The sequence below is a fragment of the Eleutherodactylus coqui genome, chromosome 4 (genome assembly GCF_035609145.1).
Source record: "Eleutherodactylus coqui strain aEleCoq1 chromosome 4, aEleCoq1.hap1, whole genome shotgun sequence".
Taxonomy (NCBI): domain Eukaryota; kingdom Metazoa; phylum Chordata; class Amphibia; order Anura; family Eleutherodactylidae; genus Eleutherodactylus; species Eleutherodactylus coqui.
The window spans coordinates 47,448,900-47,474,456 of record NC_089840.1 but is presented as its reverse complement, the minus strand read 5'-3'; the positions used below and the strand labels follow the sequence as shown (position 1 = coordinate 47,474,456).

The 25,557-nt window shown below is 42.2% G+C and overlaps 1 protein-coding gene across 1 annotated transcript in view; it reads left to right on the top strand.

Moving 5' to 3' along the window:
• The window catches only part of STYXL2 (serine/threonine/tyrosine interacting like 2), a 56,114-nt gene extending 55,486 nt beyond the window's left edge, over window positions 1-628 (top strand). The window contains exon 7 of the mRNA XM_066599382.1: window positions 244-628. The gene's annotated coding sequence lies outside the window, so the exon portion shown is untranslated. The remainder of the gene's footprint in view (window positions 1-243) is intronic.
• Window positions 629-25,557: the final 24,929 nt, after the last annotated feature.

Genomic DNA, 25,557 nt, shown 5'->3' with positions numbered 1-25,557 from the left:
GGCTCTGACAGACTCCCTTTCAGTGATCTTCAAATCATCTTAACCACCCAACAGAATTATGTAAGCCCATTATCAATACATACACATTAGGTCACACTCTGTAGCTGCACGTTGATGAGCCTCTCTGAAGTAATTAACGAGTCCTCAGTACAATTCCTGGTTTTTCTAATTAGCAAATTCTCCATAATGATTTCTGGTTCGGAAGTGAGAAAAAGACTTTCTGCAATAATTTCTACTTTACAGTTCTGTTTCCAAAGATATCCTGCATTATGCTGACTCTTCAGAATACATTATCTACAGGAGTGTTGTACAAGGAGGTCAAGAGGCCCCAAAGTAAAGATAAAAATAAGACTGCTTTCAGGAGCTGCTTGACCCTATCACACTCCTATTCACCTGTGAAAGGAAGTTCTTTTGCCCTCAACTCAGCCTCCATTTTGCTTCATCATGGTCATTGTCTTAAGATCCTTCAACAAGGCGTCAATCAAAAAGTCAAGAAGAATGTGGTAGAAGTGACTGTCATTTTTATCCTAGCTTTTACTGGTTTTCTTCATGTTCTTGTGTTGGGAATAAAATTTACATTTTTATGTCCCCTCTGCCCAACTAAATAAAACCTTTCAGTGCTCATGAATGTTCTTCTCATTACGTGCTATTTCCATAAAAAATGGACAGGAAGTGGCTACCACAGTCAGCCATTTTGAATTTAAGGAGCTGGTGGTATACTGTAGAGTGCATAGGGATTCCCAGGGCTCTGGACCTGCTTGGGTTTTAGAAGACATCTCACCTGCCATTGGGAAAGTCTTGAGACATGTAATTTGCAGAAGCTGTCTGTGTTGCAATACATAGGAGAGAGTAAGCCCCAGAGTAAAGATCAAACATTATGGTGCTGAGTTTCCACCTCAACCCTTTCTGTGACCCTTGAGCCAAATCTGCACCCCCATGTTTCCTACCAACATAGTTTCTCTAGAGTCACCTTTATAGTAGATGTTTGCCACCTAATACCAAAGGGGACAAGATAAAGCAGATCTGGGTCCCTTTTCTGCAAGAGCCCCGAATTAGGATGGGCTGCCACTGTGGAACTTAGATAGGCCCTTGCATGCAGTAGAACTTTCTGGTCATCCACTTCTGTATACAGACTCTTTCCTTGTCCCTCTCTCCATTTTTTGTTACTAACACACTCACATTTTTGTGTATTGTGTGTGCTTAAATCCCTGAATAAATGAAGGCATTCCTTCACTGAAGTAAGAACAACCACTTGACGATCCACATGTACACCGATAGATATGCAAATGCATGCAAACTCCTCCTCTTAAGGTTGCAATTCAGTTCAATAGCGGGCAGAGCCTTAGATACAGTAGCTATAAACTGTAACAAGACAAGATATATATAGATATATATGTATGTGCGCTTTTTCATTGCAAACCAGTGAAGAACACCCAAGAGAATACACATTTAATGACTACAAAGTCTCGGCCAAAACATTTTTTTATCAATTATAAAACACAATGTCCAGAGGCCCTTCTTGCAGGTGACACACATTTTGTGGACTGTCATCGTCCGCCTGAACTTCTGCTTTTCTTATTTTCCGCTGTTTTTGATGTTATATCCCTGACAAGGCCCCTAGATTGCTGTGAACCAGAGCTAGAGAGATCTGATGTTCAATTAGGCGAGAAGGAACTTGCAGTGAAGAAAGGAGAGGGCAGGAGCTCACAGAAGGAGATAACGATCTCTGTCCCCCCTCCCTTCTATCTGGAGTAAGAGGATTAGCTCAACTTTTTCTTTTTCTTTTCTTTTTTTTGTACTGCGGCAGTAATGCAAGGAAATATTTCAGCCCTGTCACAACTGGCAAGAAAACAGTAGGGTGGATGGGGAAAAACTTGCCTGTCCTCCATCTATGCCACCTGCTTATTACTGCGGCAATGTAACTTAGTACCGGAGCAAAGATGGGGACTTTATAACTATTACTATGGGTATTCTATGTGAGTTCTCTATTGTGCAATACAAACATGATATAATATACTGCACGCATATCATTGGGTTGGCATTTGGAGACATTGGCCTTTAAAGAACATTTCATCTTCGTTCTTCTGAATGAGGCTCTTGGCTTTGGATAACTTTCTTCTATGAGATCTATAACCGAGATAGAGTTCCTCCATTGGAGACCCCCATTAATGGGCTGTAGAGACTTTAAATTCTGGTTCTCGTTCTAGAGTAACCCTAGAATTCGATAATCATATGGTTTCGCATTGATTTCAATGGGCATCATTGTAGGGCAAATGAGCATCTCTTATTGGAAGACAAAGAGCTAATTTACCAAACCTTATAGAAAGATCTCTGTTTTGTCTTTACAGAGGACTCTACCAATCATCTAATGACTAAATTTGGCCATACAAATTATATCCAATTTGACTAAACCCACCAATGTTGGTGAGATCCGTCAATGATGTAATGTGCATGATGGCTCATGAGTGTCTGCTGTCAGGGTTCGAATGATAAGGCACCTTGATTTTCCTAATCCTTAATTTGGCCTAGCTCTTAATTTGGATTAGTCATGCTCATGACCATGCAATACTCAGTGGTGTTTATTGAGGAAATAGGAGGTTGTAAGAAAATTAAAGTGTAGCTCCTTAAAGGGGTCCCTTGCCTGCCTCAGAATCACTGCACCCACATAGCTTCAGGTCCTTGAACTAAAGCAGGTGTGGTACCCAAGCTCACCATATTGTGGAATACATTTTGAGGGTCCCATAACTGTGGTATCGTAAAGAAGAATGGAAAAATCTAGATAAATTACCATACAGTATGCCCAAAAGTTCCCAGGAAGAAGTGAGAAGGATAGACCCTTAGCTGCCAGAAATACTTTAGGTGTGGTGGACCACATTGACTGGACTTTCTATTACATGGGTAAGTGCAAGGATGAGAGTAAGAAAAAGTTAAAGAAAAGTTTACCCAGCGGAACAAGAAAATATAAGATGATAATGAAGAAGACATCTGGTGGTAATGTAGAGGAAGAGTGACATCTTTAAAAGTTGGACAAGAGTGACAAAGTCTTAGAAGCTGTAAAGGAACCAGCAAATTGGTAGCTGCTATAGTTTAGCTAGCTGCAGTTTTTGGATACTGAAGATGCTGGGAATAGAAGTTAATGGGGTTTTATGTTTTGAAATGTCTACTCAAGGTCTTAGAGAATGAACCTATATGGACTATATTGACTATGACTGCGATGATTGTTGCTGCCGAGACAGACTCCTTTGAATTAGAGCAACTATTTGATAGACTAATAATGTTAGACTCCCTCTGATGGACCCTCCCTCCATCCGCTCCCACTCAGGATGGTAATAAAACATGTAATATATAAAACTCTTTCAGATGATTGATTGAGAGCGATCACCTGACTATCTCCATTTCTTATTGGTGGCCAATTCTTATGGAAGTCAAAGTTTACCTTCTTATGATCTAATGCCTCCCCGATTATAAGCATCAGTCCCACAATTCGTATATATCCCTAAGGTATATCAATAATGTTCCAATTGAAATCAATGGAACAGATGCACATAGTCATATACTCTAAACCAGTACATTATAATACGCTTATTACAACCACAGTCACGCTAAACCTCCAGTTCCCATAAAGCATGAACAGTATAGAGTATTCTAAAGTAAAACATGCCCATTATATAGTGCTAATTGATGAATTTCCAATTAATGGATAACAGTCCAAGAAGGGTGAACTAACCTCTGTGTAAGCTACACGAGCCCAGGGATTTTTAAATTCATTCTTATGGAAATACTGTTAATCATGCACATATTCTCTGACTCAGGGAAGTTTATGGGCAAGAAGCTGTGACTTTTTAATGACGGAAGAAACCGCTTGATGTTTGTGAAGTGTCGTCGTTAAGAGTTGTAACATTACGTTCTTTAATGTACACGTATAGCGAGAGCACTTATTGACAATTACACTATAAATTTGTGAAGTTACAAGGAATACAATTCATTTTTAGCTAATGGGGGTAATGGATCTGGCAATTGGGATGCCACTATAAGATAACACAATAGCTGGTTCTTTATATGCTGGTAGGCTATAGGGGTTCATACAGAGGCATAACTTGAAGCTTCTGGGCCGCATTGCAAAATCTATAACAGGGCCCCCAACTATAATGCTTTATTCATAGTACTGGGCTCCCTATATGGAGAACTGAAGCCTTATGGGCCACCTAAGGCTCCTGGGCCCGGGTGCAACCGCATCCCCTGCATCCCCTATAGTTACGCCCCTGGGTACATACACTTCAGATAGCTATCGACTGAATGCCTGTTTGGCCAACATTTTAACCTATTCATACAATGGGATGTTCAGGCAAATTAAAGGAACACTCCAGGAAAAATTGATTCACTGTGTCGCACTGTGCCATTTCTAGTGCAGAGTCTGAGATAGCACAGCTGAAACTGGGATTTAAAGAGCACCTGACACTAGACATGATGCACTGTACCAGTTTTTTCTGGTTATTAGCAACATGAAATAATAAACTATCCAATACTCATCTGCAAAATATCCTGTGGCTCCTGTTCTGGAAACTCCTGCTGCAATCAAGTAACGTTCATTTTTCATGTGACCTCTGTAACCAATCACTGGCCATAGCAGTCATGTGACATATATGTGAGTGATGAATTTCATGTGACCACTCCAGGAGCTTCCGAGACTGGAGTGACAGAGTGGACATATGGGACATGCAGGAAGAGAGCTGTTTAGTTGATGCTATTGTGCTTGAAAATGGGGTGGTGACGACCTCCAAATATTTACTTTAGAGCATCCTACACAAAACCTCACAATTTTGACTCAGAGAGCATAATTTCTCCAATCAGCTTTCCTTAGTGCCCATCATGTGACTAAGCAGCTTTGCAGCATCCGCTGACATCATATGCATACTCTCTCTTGCCTCCGGTCTTGTCCATATCTTATGGAATCCGGCTGAATGCAGATTCGGTGGAAAGGCAAACTGGACCATAAATTCTAGCATATCCTGAGGATGCACAGTAACATTTTACAGAGTATCATCTGCGCATTTTCTCTCAATCACTCACTCACAGACAGAAATGCCGTGGGGGAGAAAGTGTAGGGAGTAAACAATAACAGCTGGCAGGAGCACTCGAGAGAGTCGGTTTAACATCGCAGAGAGGTAACAGGTGTATTTATAACACAAAGTAGCTTTGATAGAGCACTTTATTGAAAGGTGGTCCCACCCTCAGAAAACCAGAGTTTTTAAAAGTTTTTCTAAAATATACCAGGTTCTCTTTATTTACTCATTTGCTGCTGTTTGCACTCTGTTTCATGTCTTCAAGTTCTGCTTTTCAGGTGGTCTTCCCCATTTTTCTACTATTTGCAATCAACTTTCACGTGTGGCAAACCTAACATTCTGCCAGTAGTTCCCTGTCCTGTACTTTCTTTTTCCTCACTTCCCATGCTGCATTATGCTGTCTCTGTTATAATTATCAGGGTGTCAGTATCTGAATGACCATCCTTCTGCTGTCCCAGGACGATTGTAAGTGTTGGGTATTAAGAGACATTCTGGTCAAATGTTTAGTTAACCCAATGTAATGTGCACTCAGACAAGCACACACATGCTGTAACAGCAGGAGAGGCAAAGACTATGGAAAATGTGTTTACAAAGTGTCTGCAGTTCTATCAGCCTGTGAATAAAGGGAGCAGCCTATGAAGACAGTCCCTTCTCCACAGCTAAGAAAACATCCCAGCATCCCAGTTACTACAGAAGATCAACAGGCAGTGGATTGCAGAGGAGTTGGAAGTGAGACCCCTAGTGGCAACCATTTCAAACTTGATTTATATTGGTAATGGAAAATATTTTTAATGAAAGTATATTACAAGATTTATGAGATACATACAAGCTATTAGATGAGCAGAAGTTGTGTGAAAAGTTAGTGCCTCCATAACTGAAGCTCAATTACTGCATAAGGGCTCAGTCAGACGGGCGTTTTTTCGCGCGATTTGCGGATCGCATGACGGATGCGCATCCGCAAATCGCGTGACCGGTGCGCGCAAGTCGCCCGCAAATCGCCCGAGAATCTGCTCCTAGCCGCGTTTCATTAGAAACGGGCCGGAGCTGTCCAGCGCATTGCATTCAATGGAGATGGCAATACAGCCGTCTCCATTGAAAGCAATGCGCTGCGGGCGAGCCCGGGATGAATTGTCGGTAAGGGCTTAAATATATAAGCCCTTACCTGCAATGCATCCTAAAATGTGTAAAAATTAAAAAAAATTGTAGACTCACCTTCTGCCTGCAGCCGGAGCTCCGTGCGGCCGTCCTGCAGTGGGTGTGAAGGGGGTGTGAGTCAGACCTGCCCTCTGATTGGCTCAGCGCTGAGCCAATCAGAGGCATGCCTCACTCACACCCATTCATGAATTCATGAATGGATGTGAGTCAGACCTGCCCCTGATTGGCTCAGCGCTGAGAGGCAGCAGTCACTCACCCATTCATGAATTCATGAATGGGTGTGTGAGTGTTTTCAGCCTCTGATTGGTCAGGGCTTTGACCAATCAGTGGCAGATCATTCAGTAGGCGGGGATTTTAAAGCCCCGCCGCTGAATAGTGCCGAGAAGCAGTTCAGGAGAACTGACAGCGGCCGCGGCTGGACTCCGGCTGCAGCGGAAAGGTGAGTAAACAATTTTTTTTTATTTTAACACATTTTAGGATGAATTGCCGGGAAGGGTTTATATATTTAACCCCTTCCCGACAATTCACCCCGCGCACGCCGGCAGCCCATTGCTTTCAATGGAGCGGCTGTATTGCCGCTCCATTGAATTCAATGGGCAAACATCGTTCTTCTCTGCCACAGCTGTTACAGCTGTGGCAGAGAAGAATGATTTGTCTTCTATATGTTCTCAATGGGGTCGGCGCTGCTGCCGCCGGCCCCATTGAGCGCATATACAGAAGAGAACAGGAATCGCAGATCGCAGATAAGTGCGATCTGCGATTTTTTGTTCTATAATTTATCGGACGAGCGCATAAAAAGCGCTCATGTGTCCGATACCATTGCAAAGCAATGGTTTTAAAAAATCGCCGGACGCATGCGCATGCGCAAATCGCGGCTAAAAACGCCCGTCTGACTAAGGCCTAAATGAAAAGTTCTGAAAACCCTTACACATTCTAATGTACTTTGAATTCCTCTACATGTCCAAGATCTCTGTTTACTGTCAGCGAATGGAAACATTGATGCTCAGATCCAGAAGCTAAAAACTTGTACAGATCTAATACTCCACACAGCTGAGGCTTTGTTCACACTGTGGACTTTGCTGCAGTTGCTGATTTAGCGATTATTTAACAACAAATCCACAGCAAATCTGCATCCTAAAAGTTGCCCATTTACTTCAATTTAAATCTATATGCATAAGAAAGAAAAGTGACATTTCACTCCATGACGTGGAATCTATATTGGGAAATTTGTGTGTGGATCTGTGGTAGACTCAAATGAAAATCCGAGGCAGAAATCCACAGTTTAGCCCCAACATTTGAGGCAGAATCTTCGCAGAAAAGTCCGAGGTGGATTCCGCTTTGTGAATGTAGCCTTACAGTTGTATGCAGTGTAGACAATTCTCGGCACCCCCACAGCACAATCACTTAATTCTACTATTGTATATTTGTTATGATCTTGGTTTTGGTATTTTACATGTGTACTAAGGTTGGTTTGGGTTGTGTTTATGTACTGAGTTTGGTTCTGGTGCAGTATTTATATTATGAGTTTGGTTCTGGTGCTGTATTTATATTATGAGTTTGGTTCTGGTGCAGTATTTATATTATGAGTTTGGTTCTGGTGCTGTATTTATATTATGAGTTTAGTTCTGGTGCTGTATTTATATTATGAGCTTGGTTCTGGTGCTGTATTTATATTATGAGTTTGGTTCTGGTGCAGTATTTATATTATGAGTTTGGTTCTGGTGCTGTATTTATATTATGAGCTTGGTTCTGGTGCTGCATTTATGTTATGAGTTTGGTTCTGGTGCTGTATTTATGTTATGAGCTTGGTTCTGGTGCTGCATTTATGTTATGAGTTTGGTTCTGGTGCTGTATTTATTTTTGAGTTTGGTTCCAGTGCTGTATTTATATTATGAGTTTCTGGTGCTGTATTTTATGTACTGAGCTTTGTTCTGGTATTGTATGTTATGAGCTTGGTTCTAGTGCTGTACTTATGTTAGGAGCCTGGATCTGGTGCTGTATTTATGTTATGAGCTTAGTTCTGGTGCTGCATTTATGTCATGAGCTGTTCTGGTGTGGGTATGTTGCTATCTTTCTGCACAAATAGGATACAGATAGACTGACGATCAGTACAATATATCAAGTTTTTCTGTTATGGAGAGGGAGCCAATTTTTTTTTTCACAGGGTGCTATCTAACCTAAGGACAGCACTGTCAATTTTAACACATAAGCGTTTACAGCAGTTGTATCTCCTGTGCGGGGAGCATGCAGCTATATGCAATGCATTGCGTGCTGCTATGTACCGAAAAATCCGCTAAATGCACTATCTTGGCATGAATGTGTGCATAATACGCGCCAAGATAGAAAATGTCATGGTCTTTTTTGCTCATGCATTACGTGCGCTGTGTGTAAGAGGCATAGTAATGTAAAATTTGTTATAGCGTATTACGCTTGCAAAACCTGCATACGTAATACGCGGTAAAAAAACGCTTGTGCCGCTGATTGTCTATAGTGTATATAACTGTAACAAACTTTGAGCTGAGACATTTAACACAACTTCCAAACATAGTTTTGCATAAAATGTCTGCAATATCGCAACTGAACCGCGAAGCGTTCCTATACCAATAAGTTGCTTCGCGCCTGATGACAGACTGTCCTTTATTGGAGTAAAATGACAATGTGACAATTACTGTATATGAGTATTTCATCACTAGTTCACGTTCCGCAAAGAAACAGTTAAACCCTTTTTCTCCAGTGTTGCAGAATTGGTAAAAGTGAAAGTTTTCTCCACGGAACGGACGGGTTTACCATGAGGTAAGCTGCTTAGTTGCTGTGAATTATCGCTCAGCTGTGACTCCATACACTGTGTAATGTTATTTGAGGCTCTTCTGCTCTTAATGGGATGACTGGAAATGTGAAGTATCTGCGGGTATAATACACAGCGACCAGTGCTGGAGAGGTTCACTAAATGTGGGATTTTATGCCAATGTATGAAGAAAAGGACAATTTCGAGGAGTGAATGAGAAGCTTCAGAGGACTTAGCATATAGAACGCTATGGAGACGCTTAAAGAGTATTTCAACCCAAAATGTATTTATACTGGGATACAATCAGCGCCAGCGTCCAGGTATTAGGATAACACTTAGAAGAATTCCTTCCTAAATACATTGTCCATGGTCTCGAAATGTGCAAGCACGTTGCAAAAAAAGGCCTTGAGTTGACCCGTCTCTCCTTTGTCACATACATTTTTAAGAAGGCTGTGTGATAGCCAACATCAGAACCAGAGGCATAGCTAGAAGGGCTGCAGATGTAGCAGTTGCACCCATCTTCTGATCTCTGAGGGGGCCTAGAAAAGCCCCTCTGCCGCATCACACCAGTATTTTAAATGGCACATGAAAAATGGAAGACCTTGTTGCAAAACATTCAGGTGGGCCTAAGAGTCTTAAGTTACTCCTCTGACCACCAACATTACAGCTTTCATTAGGATTCTCACTCAACTTTCCAAGAGCTCCGAATGTAGAAATACGGTCAATAGGACAGGGTCCATGAGGGTGGCAAAGCCCCATAGTCAGTTACAGTTCTCCCTAATGTTTACATGGACACATACTTTTCACACAACATCTGCTCATCTACCAGCCTACAGGTGTATCATCCATCTTGTAATATACTTGCATTAAAATAGTTTTTGTTTTACCCCTGAAAATCAAGTTTGAAGTGCCTACCACTAGGGGTTTGCCTTTTAGCAGTTTTGCAATCCACTACTTGTCACTAGACATTTGACTTTTCTAGTAACAGGGACATGGGGACACTGCTAGTTACAACATGCAATAGAGGGGCAGGCATTCAGATGCTGCCTTGCAGATGATTGGAACAGGGGTATGCATGGCAGCATGAAAGGTGTAGGAGAGGAAGTCCCATCCAGTAGCATACAAGCAGAATGACTGGCTTAGGACATGTGTAGCGAGCTGAAGTGGGGAGAAGTAGCTCGAGTGGGTTTTCTAACTCAGGCCTAGTCCTGGTGGTGGCTACTCTGCGTAGAGCGATGGCAGCGCAGTCAACGGATTACACAAGGATGACTGATGTCAGCAATGGGTAATAGTTTAACGTGACGCCAGTGCCTCTGAGTATGATGGTAACGGTGAAATAAAGAGTCCAGACTGATGAGCTTTAGTAAAACAGGAGGCACACAGTTTTTACTGACTCTTTCCAATAAACAGTAGGTAGCATTCACGTAGCATGTCCAGTAAGCAATGGAAAACTTCCACAGTATTTTACATGGACAAGCAACAACTGTTTTTGCATTTTTTTTTAACTCTCTCTCACTCTTGAGTGGATGAGACGGCCAGACTAAGAAATCTGGTCATTGCATGGGGTGACTATTTGTGGAGGAATGGAGGAACTAGCGTGGGCTTGCCGGAGGGCACACTGACTTCTGATTGGCACGATTGTGAATGACTCACGGTTGCAAGTCCTGTTCTCCTTCCAGTTATGCGGGGTCTGCCCTAACTCAGATACCTTCTGGTAGAGTGGTAAAAGACACTCCTGCGACCAGCTCTGCAACTCACTTCCCCCGGGCACGGCTTGTAACGATCTAGCCTTGGTTGAGCTGGACCTAACATGAGCTCAGACTTGCCTTGAGCTCAGGGTTTAACTTGATTCCTCCAGGGTTCGACTCTTCCTGCTCCTCTTCTTCAACTCCTTTCTCTTTTTCCTCCTCTTCTCCTCTTTTCTCCTTCTCCTCTTCTCCACCCAAGAGCTGACTCTTTATACCAATCCCCCTAACCAATCCTAAGCTGGAGGAAGTTCCCAGTACCCAATCAGGGCTAGGTAGAGATGATTAACAGGACACAGAGTGGGTTAGGGTGAATTGTGTTAGTTCACACTTAGGTTAGATGGAGAAAACACCAGACCTCGACAATACACATAAGTTAATATAATTGACAGCACACACAGACATACAAATACACACACCACATGAGGTGGCTATTAAAGTGCTGTGGTGTTCCCAACTTCGGGCCACTACACGCGCCTGTAAGTGTATTGCAAACAGCAGGGCAGCAGTAAAATGGAAAAATCTACATGGAAAACTGAATTGATATAGCTTAAACTGGGAGCAAACAACAGCAAAGCAGCAGATGATGACGTCCTGGGCTGCTTTACAAGTTTTTTGAAAACTCAGGTACACTTTAAGTGCAGGCCATGAAAACAAAAATTCAAGTAATAAGTGCTCCTCAAGTGCAATTCATTGACCCATACCAAGTACCATGGCTATAAAGGTGGCAAGGGTCCATGACCTTTAAACTGACCCTCCGATCCAGGAGAAATAAAGATGGCCACACCATTTCTCTGCCTGATGCAGACTGTCCATTAGTTTGCATCGGTAGTCTAAGGGCTCACTCACGCAGGGGGGGTGGGGTGGGGACACGCATATTACGCGCTTATTTTTAACACGAGTAATATACGCATTTACTGCATATTTTAAACACCCACAGCCTATAACGGGTTTTATAAGCACGTAATAGGGACTAAAATAGAACATGCTGAGGGTACAGAAACAGCTAAACTGTCTGTTTTCACCCCGTTTCAGTAACTCCTTATCAGTGGATGGGAGTTATGTAGGCAGAATAGCAAAAGGAGCTACACTGTCTCTTTAACTTCCATGTTGCAGAAACTGTATAGCTCCCTGTACTAACACTGTTTCCGTACTTCTGGCCATCAGTGGCCGCTGCATTGGGTTGGGATGGGAGACCCACATTCTGCTGATAGGTGTGGGACTCACATCTATTAGACATTTATGAGAGCACAGAATGTAGCAGAGCTTGGTGAAGTGCAGCATGACAGGGCAGGCAAGGGTTAATAATTTGGTATGATGCTGCTATTGTGTAGGGAGGTTCTTAGTGTAAGGAGTCATGTCCACGGGTGTTTTTTCACCATGCGATGCACGGCCGCGTAATAAATGGTGAATGGAGTCAATGAAAGTCAATGGACTTTCATTGATCCATGCACATGAGCGTGTGGACACTGCGTGTAGAGACGTGCAGGAAATTGATCGCAGCATGCTCTGTTTCTCTGCGTACCACACAGCGTAAGCCCTATTCGTTTATATGCAAGTGCTTTCCATATTCAGTACATTGCGTAAGGCTGGCGATTTTGTACGCAACCCCATTATGCAACAACGCGTAATCTTCAAAAAAAAAGACAGTCACATTGCGCATGACCGCATACGTGAGATACATGGATATACGCACTCGCAACCATACACGGTCTCTGTCTGCTCTCTGCATTTTACCGATACGCCCGTGGACAGGAGGATAGGGGCTAGGTAGATTATAGTTGGGGGGAGGAGAGAAGTGAGAGGGGTCTTTGTTGGAACTCGCAGGGCAGCTTGTTCTCCTGCTACACATTTTCTCCTGCTCCCCAGTTTCTTAGGGTAGTTATGGGAGAACTAGAAGCCCTTGTGACCAGGAAACCCTTCATGGTGCTGCCGGGGTGCAATCCTACCTGCATCACTGTCCCTTCCTCCCCCTGCAGTACCTGATGTGCAGCTGTGGTCGCCTTGGGCCCAGTGAGCACGACCTCCAGAGCGCTTCAGCCCATCTAGCCCTCTTGCCCCACGGCCCGCATCACAATCTGCAGAGCGCGCGGCCCCACCGACGGTGGCCTGTGACGAACCATTAGGGGGCAGGTAGTAACAAATTATCAGACGGCCCACGAAAGTTGACTGGTTTGCAGACCATAAGAGGGCAGATAGGTTTAGCATCTCCATACTTGGACCATGCGGGGATCTTTAGGGAGGCTAGAGGGAGCAGTGCTGCGTCTCCGTCTGTTCTTTTTCAGGTGACCTCCAGCAGTGCAATAGGGAATCCTTCGCCACCGGCAACGCCAGCCGGAGAACAGTGTAGCGGTGTCTCCTCTGTGTTTTTTCCATTGAAGGTTGCTTCAGGTGGAGCGGATCGATCATCTAAATTCATGAGGCGGGTGCTTGGATACCTGGGACAGTTAATGTTGCAACATCACTTGGTGTACCAGGTCCCACGATACAGGCGGTTGGATCAGAGCAGGGATTCATTTGAGCTTCTGGATTAACGGCATCGCCTTCTCCTTGCGGTGAGAGCTATAATTGTGAGTTGGCATCAACACACAATGCATCCAACATCTCACCTCCTGGCAGCCTCTAGTCAGGTTCACATGCAGAAGCATGGTTTTTTGAGTCAGTTCTTAAACACTTTAGGACCAATTTTTTGACAGAGCATTTCATCATTGGGGTCACAGCAGGGGGTCCGTTCAGGGCATGGTTGCTGGGGATAGCGAAGGCGATAGGAGATCGGCAGCGTCCACATCAGAGTTGGATAGTAATGGACAGGAGCTTGTTTGGACATGGGAGTTCAGGCCGACAAAATTGTCGCAGGTAATAAGTCAAGACCGGTGTCGGATGCGGCTAAGAGTAGTTTAAACGTTTGTTTTGAAAACCCGCTGGGAGCTCACTTTAAGCCCAAAGTAAAAGAAAAAATTTGGAAACGTGAAAATATTGACATTTTCACTTTGTTGCCCCTGGAGAGATTTAGCATCGAGCGCTGGGAAAAAGGAAAGGAACATAAAAAAGAGGAGGATGAGGTAAGTTTTAGATTAAATCCATGTGCTTTTGGCTATTGGCTACAAGGATTTGCCACTATGGGTAGCGTTATTGGGGCAAAAAAAGCTGAATGTTGTTCTGGTTTATTTTGCTATCTGGATGCAATCTGGGAAGCTTATCGAATCTACGGAGGTACAGCTTGGTTAAAATACGACAAAAATTTCATCAGAGAATGGCTGTGCAATCATCCTTGCAATGGGATCACAAAGATATCGGACTTTGGATGCAGCTGATGTCCACTCCAAAATCTCAAAGTAGAGCGGGTTTCAGTCCTCATAGTAGCATAGCTGCATCAAATCCCTTTCGCTCCAGTCCCAACAGTCTCAAACAGGATAGGTCGTCGAGGCCATTCAAAAATGTGCATGATGGCTCTTTAAAGAGAGTACCTGTAAGTTGGGTGTAGCATGTATTTACCAGCTCATATGCGCAGGTTGCTGCGGATCCATTCACCCAGGGGCGTAACTATAGAGGGTGCAGGGGATGCGGTTGCACCCGGTCCCAGGAGCCTTAGGGGGCCCATAAGGCCTCTCTTCTCCATATAGGGAACCCAGTACTATGAGCAAAGCATTATAGTTGGGGGCCCTGTTACAGGTTTTGCATTGGGGCCCGAGAGCTTAAAGTTACGCCTCTGCATTCACCCCATCTTCCACGGCTTTAAATGCTCAAGAGTCACAGGGCAAAAAGGAGCTGATAACTCTGATAAAGTGGAAGACTCCAATGAGCCTAAATGCCATGACTCCCTAGCTAGAGAAATATCCAGATCTTGAGAGGGTGAAGTTGTTATACAAGGGTTTTTGGGACGGGTTTAGAATACCTTTTCGAGAAGGAGTGATGGTTTTTGCCAAAAAACTTGCGCTCAGTACATGATTTCCCTAAAGTCGTGAGAGACAAAATAAAAAAGGAGGTTGGTTTAGACTGAATGTTGGTCCCTTTTTGGTGCTTTCTATTAAACACTTGATGGTGTCCCCTCTGGAAGAGATTCCCAAAGTGGCAAAAGAAAAATTTAGGTTAATGCATCATTTCGTTTCCAAAATGAGAATTGGCAAATGATGATATTGATTCCTCACTGTCGTAAGTGTCCTATACGTCTTTTGATATAGCAGTGCATCTATTTAGGACAGCGGGTGAAGGCCCTTTAATGCCTAAGGTCGATATTGAATTGGCTTTGAGGCTGTTACCGGTGCACCCAGATTCCATGCACCTCTTAGGGTGCTGTTTTGATAATTCAAATTGCATTGATAGATGTCTCCCCATGCGGTGTTCAATATGCTGTACATACTTTGAAGCTTTTAGTTCATTTTTAGAATGGGTGATAAAAGAGAAGTTGGGTGTAAAGGGTATAAAAATCATCCAAGGATTACTGTTGTGTAGGCCCAGCGCACCAACATACCTGTGTGATATTGCTACAAACCACTTAGGAAATTTTCAATACTTTTTGGATACCACTAGCTGTGAAAAAAAGGAAAGGACCAACTACGACGCTTTGTTTTTAGGCTTTGAAACTGGTTCAAGGAGGATGGAGTGTCGCTTGCCACAGGCGAATAACTTACCAAGTACGGTACAGGAGGCTTTGGTTAAGTCTAAGATAACCCTTCATTGGTTGGGAAAATTGAACTTCGCCTGCAGAATCCTACCCATGGGTTATGTTTTCTGCAGACGACTAACGCAAACTACTGCTGGAATTAGAGATCCACGACATTTCATATGTTTAAAAAAAATCATAAAGAGGACCCCCGGATGGGGGAAAGTTTTTATCTGACTTTAATGGTAGGACATTGGAGATGGCTTAAGCACAATCCAATCAGGAATTACACCTGTTTATGGATGCACCTGGGTCCATCGATTTTGGGGGCTTTTTTCTTTTTTGGACTTTTGACTTGTGGTCTGCAGGGTGGCAGAAGTCTGGTTTTACAAAGACTTATCTTTTTTAGAGTTGTTTCCCATCTGGGAGGCAGAGGAAATTTTGGGCAATCAATTGGGAAACCAAGCCGTGAATTTTCATTGGGAAAATATGGTGGTGGTGCCTACCCCCCTCCTTTTTTTCTTCCCACCCCCCTACTTCTACTTCTTTAAGTTAGCGTCTTTGGTTTTTGAAGGTGGTCTTCGTCTCTGCTCCTGGCTAAAACAAGATGGTTCCTTTTAAATCGAATGCTAGTAAGCTTGGGCGGCGCGGGGCGGAGCCGGAGATCAACACAAGTTTTAAATATCGGGAATTATCATTAAGTTGTATCTAGAATTGCATACAGATATTTTGTCTGAACGGATATGATTGATGATGAGCTACTGATATGTATAAGGACATCAAAGTATGTAAAGAGATATTTGTAAATGCAAAATCTTTTCATTAAAAAGCGATTTAATAAAAAAAAATATGGCGATGGTGGGTGCAGTTAACCCTTTCCAATCCACTGTCGGACGTCTGAAGACATTCTGATTGAAGGCTGTACAGCTTTGATGTCGGAAGACATCCGGCAGGGTATTCTTACTGTATATTACTGGCCGCTCTCTTGTTGGGGGCCTCTCCAGCATGTCCCATACCACAGTACTGACTCTAGCCAGCAGATGGCGCCATTGTATAATGGCAGAAAGAGAGAACCCCCTAGGAAACCCTGAATCCAAAATTGGATTGCAAAGTGTTAATATATTCAAGCAGCCACCTCCTGTAATGTTACTGCTGCGTAAACTGGTTTTAGTTTGCTTGGGGGGGAATATTTTGTTAAACGCAGTATACAGTCCAGGTATTGTCTTGTCAACAGTTCACTTGTTTCAGGTAATTGGCACCAGGAGCAGAACAGGAATTGATGAAGTTCCCAGAGCATCTGTGGAAAGTGATGTAGTAGTTTGGTTTACATGGGTGCGACGTTCCTTAGCAAGATCGACTTGGGAGGCTTATGCACGGGTTTGGAAGAGTTGGTTTAAGCTAGGAGATTCATGGTTAGCAATGGTGGGAATTTGGAATCTTGTAAACGGTATTTTTTGCTTTTTATTACCCTTGTTTGAAGATCAGGTTTCCGCTTCGGTTGTATATAGGTCACGAGCTGCGTTATCATTTTGATTTAAAATTACAGGACAGAACAGACGTGGCGCAGATATTTCTAATTCGACAGACTGTAAAAGGCTTTCGTTACAGGTTCCAAGGGTCTAGATCAACGTCGTCCTGTTTCTTTTCTATGCTTGAAGTAATTTCTCGCTCAGCATATGAATGTAGATTGTTTAAGTTGGCTTTTTCTTGGGCTTTTTATGGAGCTTTTCAGGTTAGCAAGTCAGTGAGCCCCAGTGAGGTGATACATAGAGGAATTGTAGTTAAAGATGTGTTGCTGTACGATGGGGTACTATAGATAAAAGTGTTCAGTTCAAAAACAGATTGTTTTAAAAAAGGTTTAGTCATTTGGCTAGAGAGGTTGGTTGATGGCATTACGTGCCCGTGAGATATAATGGAACATTTATACTTTGTCCGCTGAACTCAGGAATCAAATGTATAGGACAGCGCTCCAACCCAATAATTATATAAAGATTATGTAGGTAAAATAAAGGCAGGACTTACCCGGTGTCAGTGGGACAGCCCAAAGCCGGGCCACCCACTAAACACCTCCACATCCTGGTTTGCGTATCACCAAATGTGACCAGTAGAAGTCCACGTACTTGTTTCCTTATCCCTGTGCTTAAAGGGAGAGCAAGCCAAGCCTGGTCGAGCCCCTGGATAGGGGTCTGACCACAACACAGAATGTAAAAATGGAAAAAGGGAAAAAAGGCTCGGTGCTCAAGAGGAACAACTCCAATAGGAAAAAGCTGGAGATCAATTAATGATCTTTTAATGTATAAGATGCATACAACGCGTTTCGTCGCATTACTGCGACTTTTTCAAGTACCAGGAACTCCGGAATGGTACTTTTACTACATGAAAACGGATCAGCATTAACACATTATCAGCTCATTATAATTTTCAGGTGATGCATTGGCAAGCTTGGTTGGTCTCCTGCCACAGAGGCTGGCTTAGATGATCGATTCGGTTAAAAGGATTGGAGTTAAAGGGATCCAAACTTTTGAAACTCTATCAGCCCAAATTTTAGAACACATTTAATAACGAGTTAACAAAGTTTTGAAAATTTAGTGGCTTCCCAGTTTGTCATCCATCATATGCTTTTTAGGTCATTCAAAGTGTGTTGTATGGGTCTTCGGCCACTGCTACATTCATTGGACAGAGAGCAGGGCCCATATCAGATCGGAAGGTAGGTATCTGGGGCTGGATAAAAACAGGACAGAACTGTGCCGATTGGGAGTACGAAGCCTTCTTGGGACCAGGTAATGCCATAGTTTCAATATAGTGTGAGGACTTAATGGTGGGTTGGTGGTACGTCACACTTTGCTGGAAGCTAGGGCACCTACCTGGGTCTGGATGGGGTACACTTGACTGATCTTGGCTTAGATATTTTTATGTTTTTACGAAGCTCTAGAGTTTGGTTTTAGGATATGGGCGGGCTCACAGACTTAAGGTTTCAAGTCTGCGGCCTATGGCGGGATCTTGACAGCTGATGTTTTAAGATTAAATGATATATCATCTATACGATGCTATATAATATGTTGAACTTCTTTAAAGGGTAGACCCTGGGAAGCTAGTTTGGAGCTGTTATGCTGTGTTCATGGTATTACCCCTTGGTTTGCCCCACTGTAGCTTAGCTGGTTCATGATGTCATGTGTAATTTATTGGTGTTAATTATTTGGATGGTCAGGTAGGCCTTTAGTTCGGCCCTTACTATGTCATGGCATATCCTGTGGATTAGCCATAAATGTATGAGATAGGTATAGTGCACAAGTTCATTTATGGAAGTTTCTGCAAGGTTCTAATTGATCTATGTAGTTTTGTGCTTATGTGTATTGTCAGTCTGTTCTATGTTGCATGAATATGAAGTGTATTGCCTAGCTGCAGCACTGAATAGGTTACTGTCTGGGTTATGTCTGGAAATGTAACTTTCGTAAGTCATGTGATCTTGTCATATAAATCTGTGAGCAAGATGCATGATTGGAGTTCTTCTTCTTTTGGTAGCTTGTTGGGTTTTGGCTTTTTGGAGCTGTACGGAGTGTCCTGTTGCAGTGTGGCCCACATGTAGGTACCTTCAACCTGCATGTGGTGAAGATGGAAGAAGAGGAGAAGTGGCCTAAAAGTATTTTCCTAGGATGCTTACCCTATTGTGTGTCTGAAGTGAAGTCAGCTGTGCAGAGCTCCAGTACTACAAGTCATGTGAGTGACCGGTAGAGAGTTCATGTGCTCTTATGGAATATCTTGTCCAGGAGCGGTGCTGCATAGATAACGTAGACTGTGGGCCTGGTGTCATCCTGTGTCTGCCTCCCTGTCCTCATCACAGTTTCTACCTGCACTGGTGTGTGTTCTGCATTTACCTTTCACTCTAAGTCTTCCAACTGATGCAAGAGTTTTCAAGTAAAGTTCCCATTGTCGACTGTTCCCGGAAATGGCATGTTTTCACTACTCCCCATGTGCGTGGACTTATTTACACCTGCAGTTTCACCGCGGAGGAAGGAACGGTGGCGTCACCCGTGACATTCGCTGAATCAAGTAAGGAACCGAACCCCTTCAATAGCCTGCTCTCGAGCCCTGAGACTTATTCTGCTGCATAGGACTAGCCCTTTAAGGGATACCTCTACCTAAAAGTTTATTTTGCTAGGTGTACCTTAATTTGTAAATACATCAGAGATATCCTTACTGTGATCTCAGGGATTTGCCTTACATCAGATATGGGTGGACCTGTGTAATCAAACATCCATAGAGCATATTGTGAAATAGCTGTCAGACCATCCAGATGTTGTCTTGTAAATGTGACATAACTATTAATTTTCCTCTTGCACAGCAGTGGTCCTCTCCTTGCTCCAATGAATCCGAATTAATATCTGGTCTCTTCCTTATCATGGAGGCTGCAGAAACTGCGGTTCTGCAGACCTTCTTCTAAGATGATTTATGACTTCCTGGATACTGACTTATCATTGTGCACTGGAGTCTTTTTGGCAGGAAGGGGTCATCCTTAGGCCTTGTTCACATCAGCGTTAGGGGATTCCATTGTCTTGCTCCATTCGGGGAGCAGAAAAATGGCACCCCCTGGCCGAACGGATACATCTTATGATGGAACGGAACGGTGCTGAACGGCCCTCCATTTACTATAATGGAGATTCGTTCAATTTCCAGACAGCAGTCGGGCATTTTACTGCAATTTACAGGATGAAATAGTGCTGCCTGCGTTATTGTGCATCTGTAGTAGGGAATTTGTCTATATGCCCCTAATACGGTGCACAATATGGGGATCTACGTGTTGTGGTCCACATAATTCCACGTGAGGTGTTGTATCAGAGACCAGTTATTTTATCTGAAGTCAGTGTTTTTGATGGAGAACTCAGTCCAAAATACACTATCATACTAAAAGTAATTAAACACCTAAGCAAGTAGCATTTATTTCCATATTATAATACTAGGTGGGCTTCCATTGACCCTAATAACATTAGGCAATAAATCTGCAGCGGCGCATACAGTAGCCATATAATAGTAGATACTTGTTGTACATAAGTGTTTTGCAGAATATATATATGTAATTAAAGTACCATTATATCCATTGATCACAGGTGACCCCCGCTCTGACTGGACCTTCTGTATCTGGCTCAAACCGCCATGACAACTTCTTCTGGCCCCAACTTGTCTCTGTGGAATTCAACACATAAACATCACTCTCCCTATGTTACCTATACCTTTACCCATTTCAGAAATAATGTCCTTCTTTTCCCACTTTCAGAAATAATGTCTCCGTTTGCCACCTTTTATTAATAATGCTGCCTTTTGCCACTTTCAGTAATAATACCCCTTTTCACTAATAATTCCCCTTTCAATAATAATGCCCCCAAAGTCACCATCTAGGTAATTTAAAACAAAACAGCACATACTCACCTCCCCCATCACTCCCCAGTAGCTCTAAGGGGCGCAGGGGAGTGATTAGATAGGTGAGTATGTGCTGTTTTTGTTGTTTTTTTTTAATTTCACACACTACAAATCAAAATCAGGGAGCCTGATTGCTATGTCTAACCCAGCAGCTGTTTTCACCAAATGAAGTGGGCCCCGGGCCCCTGGAAGAACATTTACATGTAACGATTATCGCTTATTTTCATCCGTTTGGATGAATTTTGAGCAATAATCGTTGCTTGTAAAAGGGCCTTTAGACCACATCTAAGGGGGCCTCATAATAAATTGCAGGGTCCCTTGATGTCCTTCCTGTCTCAGTTAGCACCATTACAGCAGTTATCAAAAATATACATTTTCTACAATAGTAGATCCTTGAATAATTAATAAATCACAGTTCACGCACGCGGTACTGCCTAATTGTCATTCCCGAGTTTTCCGGTTGATCTACGCTAGTTGGGTATTGATTTGTGTCCAGTACCAGATAATAGAGCACTTTAGTAGCTGGAAATTATCTGAAATATATTTTGTGACAACTAATGAAAAGCATAATTACTGCACATAGCAAAAAATCAATGCAGATGTCAGAGAGTGTGTAACGCAGCTAATGTTACCCAGAGAGTGCAAAGGAGCATGGGAAAATTTTTGCCTTTTCCGTTATTAGATAAACTTTATAGGTGTAGCCTGCAGTGAGCATCTGTTACATTGTAATCTGACGTCTCCTGTAATTGTAAACCAATAATCAGGTGCTAAGAAAGTTACATTAAAAAAATCACAAAAGGAAAAAAAAAAGCGTTTCCCCACATGTGATAAAGGTTTTAGCACTTTATGGTTGTTTTATAGCTATTCCTGTTTTATGATTATTACTCTGGCAGCCCATGGGCTACACGTGTTCTTAATAACATTTCATGCACAGAACATTGTGCAGATAGAGCTACTTTAGGTTTTGCTTTGTTAAAGTAAGACCCTCCATTGATTAGCATGACCTCCATAGTCAGCAAATCTGCATCTGTGTAATACAGTATGTCTCCATCTCTTTTATTTAGGGTTATCTTATTATGTCTATTGTAGGCAGAAAAAAACTGGAAACCATCAACAAGTTTGTATCCACAGATCTTTTTATGGTTTAGAACAGAACCCAAATAGAACCCTGAGCACAAAGCCTGTACTGTAGTGCACAGAGTGATGTTTCCACTAAAGGCTCAGGAACTCTGGTGCAAAAATTCAGTTCGGGATCTCCCACACATACACACACCGGTATTTGTACCCGTACCCATACCTAAAACGTGCTGCGTACAGCTGCAAAACACAATTACATACATGATCTAGCCCCTTGGCATTAGTTTTCCAAACATAACTTATTTCCAGGACTATGTGAAAATGTGTTTGTAGCCTCTTAGGCTGTGTTGATGTTTTTTGTTGTATTTTTGATCCATATTTTAAAAAAACACATCAAAAAACTTCATGTGGTATTCAAAAAACTAAGTGCGTTTTTAAGAAACTGCATACGCTATTAAAGAAATGCATGTGGATTTAAGCAACACCTGCGTTTTTTTGTTGTTCTTTTAAATGCATACAGGTTTTTGATGCATTTCTTAATTGTGTGTAGAGTATGCAATTATATACAGGAAGATGGAACAATACCTCTGCAGCGCCACCTATTGGATGGCAGAATTCCTTTAAGTCAATTATTTATACAGGTCTTTATAACAATGATTTGGAATTGAAAACCAATACAGAGACAGATCGTGTTTCGGGGTGTTTGCCACTCATCAGTGTGCAGTAGGATTCTGGCTTGGCTACTGAGAGGCCTGTGATGTGGGTCAGGAAAGGTATCATCTCTACTTAAGGAGGTCAACTAGAAGATGTGTGGAAACACCTAGGAGGTGAGTGAGGAGACTTATAAGGCCATTCATGCTCCTCTGGGTAATAAATGCAAATAAAGAAGATTGAACAATAACTCTACCAGCTTCATGATTTTAAGAACAATGTGAAAAAATATATGGCCCCTTGTGTAACGTGTGTGTGAAACAAGACACAACTATCTCCTCCGTTAGGACTGTTTCAACCACTTCCAGTCCCATCCAGGCCTTGGCGATCAATATCAATGAATTTTATTGTGGGTTTTTCTGCAAAAGAAATGACTACCATCCTTGTTGTGGTGGACCAACTCACAAAAATAGACCATTTTATTCCTACCAATGAGATTCCCACTGCTGAACAAACTGCGGAATTAATGATCAAGGAAATATTTAGGCTGAATTGCATTCCTGATAACGTTTCTTATAGAAGGGTTCAGTTTTTCCAAGATTTTGGAAAAGCTTCTGTACTGTTCTGGGGATTACTATCAACTTGTCTTCTACCTTTCATCCCCTGGCCAATGGCCAGACGGAAAGGACCAACCAGACTCTTGAGCAGTACCTCCACTGTTTCATTTCCTAACTCCAGGATGATTGGGTGGACTACTTATCTACAGCAGACTTTGCCTGTTACAACTCCAGACATAGTTCTACGTCTCAAAGTCCCTTTTTTTGCTGACTTTGACTTACATCCAGTGTTCACTCCTAACCTTCCTGCGAATATTACCACCCCTATGGTCACTGACAAGGTAACTACATTATGTGAAACGCAAAAAAAGCTAAAAGAAATACTACCAGAAGCCCAGGAACACTATAAAAACACCTTCCAGGTGGGGGATAAAGTTTGGCCATCTACTAATAACTTAAATATGTATTTGCCCTCTCCCAAATTGGGGTAAAAGTTTATTGGGCCTTTTCAAATTTCCGCAAAGATCTGCCAAGTCGCCTTCCGCCTAAAACCTCTGGCAGACTTAGAGTCCATTCCGTGTTCCATGTGTCCCTCCTCAAGCCATTTGTTAGGTTGCGCTCCTGGAACTTGTACTTCTATGGGTTTCTAGGAGCATACTGCCACAGGTGTGGGATGTTTGAGCTAGTTGGGTGTCGAGTTCTCCAGCCAGCCAATCACCTCCGGTCTGCTACACATACATACCAGCCCCTCAGCTCCCCCACCCCAGTACCTTTGTGTTTGCATCCATGCATGTTGTTCTGTAAGTGTGAACAGCGACATGTTCTGTGTGTGTACAAATGGCTGGAAATGTGGACATGTAGTGTCAACAGTCCTGTCCCATGTGGTATGCATGCCCTTGTGTGTTGGTGTCAATGTGTCCTGTTCTGCTTGGTTCGTTTTCCATTTAGGTACTGAGGTTCCAGTGTGGGGCCGTCCATATTGGTAGGGTGATGACTAGTAAGTTAACTAAGTTTTACAGTATTGTTCCTCAACGCTAGCTAAATCCTAGGATTAACAATGCTTTATACACAGTACAAAATAACAGTCAAAACAGTATAATTTAGTCCTTAAATCAGTACAGTGTAACAGAATGGCCAGTTGTAGAATATTCCCCACAGCTCATCTCTAAGGCCCCCTGTCCACAGTGTTATAGCAGTTATATTCTTGCACAAAGGAGCAGTATTATTGTAGTTATATTCTTGTACATGGGAGACAGTATTATAGTAGTTATATTCTTGTACATAGGGGGCAATATTATAGTAGTTATATTCTTGTACATAGGAGGCGGTATTATGGTAGTTATATTCTTGTACATAGGGGGCAGTATTATAGTAGTTATATTCTTGTACATAGGAGGCAGTATTATAGTAGTTATATTCTTGTACATAGGAGGCAGTATTATAGTAGTTATATTCTTGTACATAGGAGGCAGTATTATAGTAGTTATATTCTTGTACATAGGAGGCAGTATTATAGTAGTTATATTCTTGTACATAGGAGGCAGTATTATAGTAGTTATATTCTTGTACATAGGGGGCAGTATTATAGTATATTCTTGTACATAGGGGGCAGTATTATAGTAGTTATATTCTTGTACATAGGGAGCAGTATTATAGTAGTTATATTCTTGTACATAGGGGGCAGTATTATAGTATATTCTTGTACATAGGGGGCAGTATTATAGTAGTTATATTCTTGTACATAGGGAGCAGTATTATAGTAGTTATATTCTTGTACATAGGGGGCAGTATTATAGTAGTTATATTCTTGCACATAGGAGGCAGTATTATAATAGTTATATTCTTGTACATAGGAGGCAGTATTATAGTAGTTATATACTTGTACATAGGGGCAGTATTATAGTAGTTATATTCTTCTACATAGGAGCAGTATTATAGTAGTTAAATTCTTGTACATAGGGGGCAGTATTATAGTAGTTATATTCTTGTACATAGGAGCAATATTATAGTAGTTATATGCTTGTACATAGGGGGCAGTATTATAGTAGTTATATTCTTGTACATAGGGGGCAGTATTGTAGTAGTTATATTCTTGTACATAGGAGGCAGTATTATAGTAGTTATATTCTTGTACATAGGGGGCAGTATTATAGTAGTTATATTCTTGTACATAGGGGGCAGTATTATAATAGCTATATTCTTGCACATAGGTGGCGATATTATAGTAATTATATTCTTGTACATACATGGCAGAATTATAGTAGCGGTCCTTATATTCTTGTACATAGGGGGCAGTATTATAGTAGTTATATTCTTGTACATAGGAGCAATATTATAGTAGTTATATGCTTGTACATAGGGGGCAGTATTATAGTAGTTATATTCTTGTACATAGGGGGCAGTATTGTTGTAGTTATATTCTTGACATAGGGGGCAGTATTATTGTAGTTATATTCTTGTACATAGGGTAAGCGCTGCGGAATATGTTGGCGCTATACAAATAAAG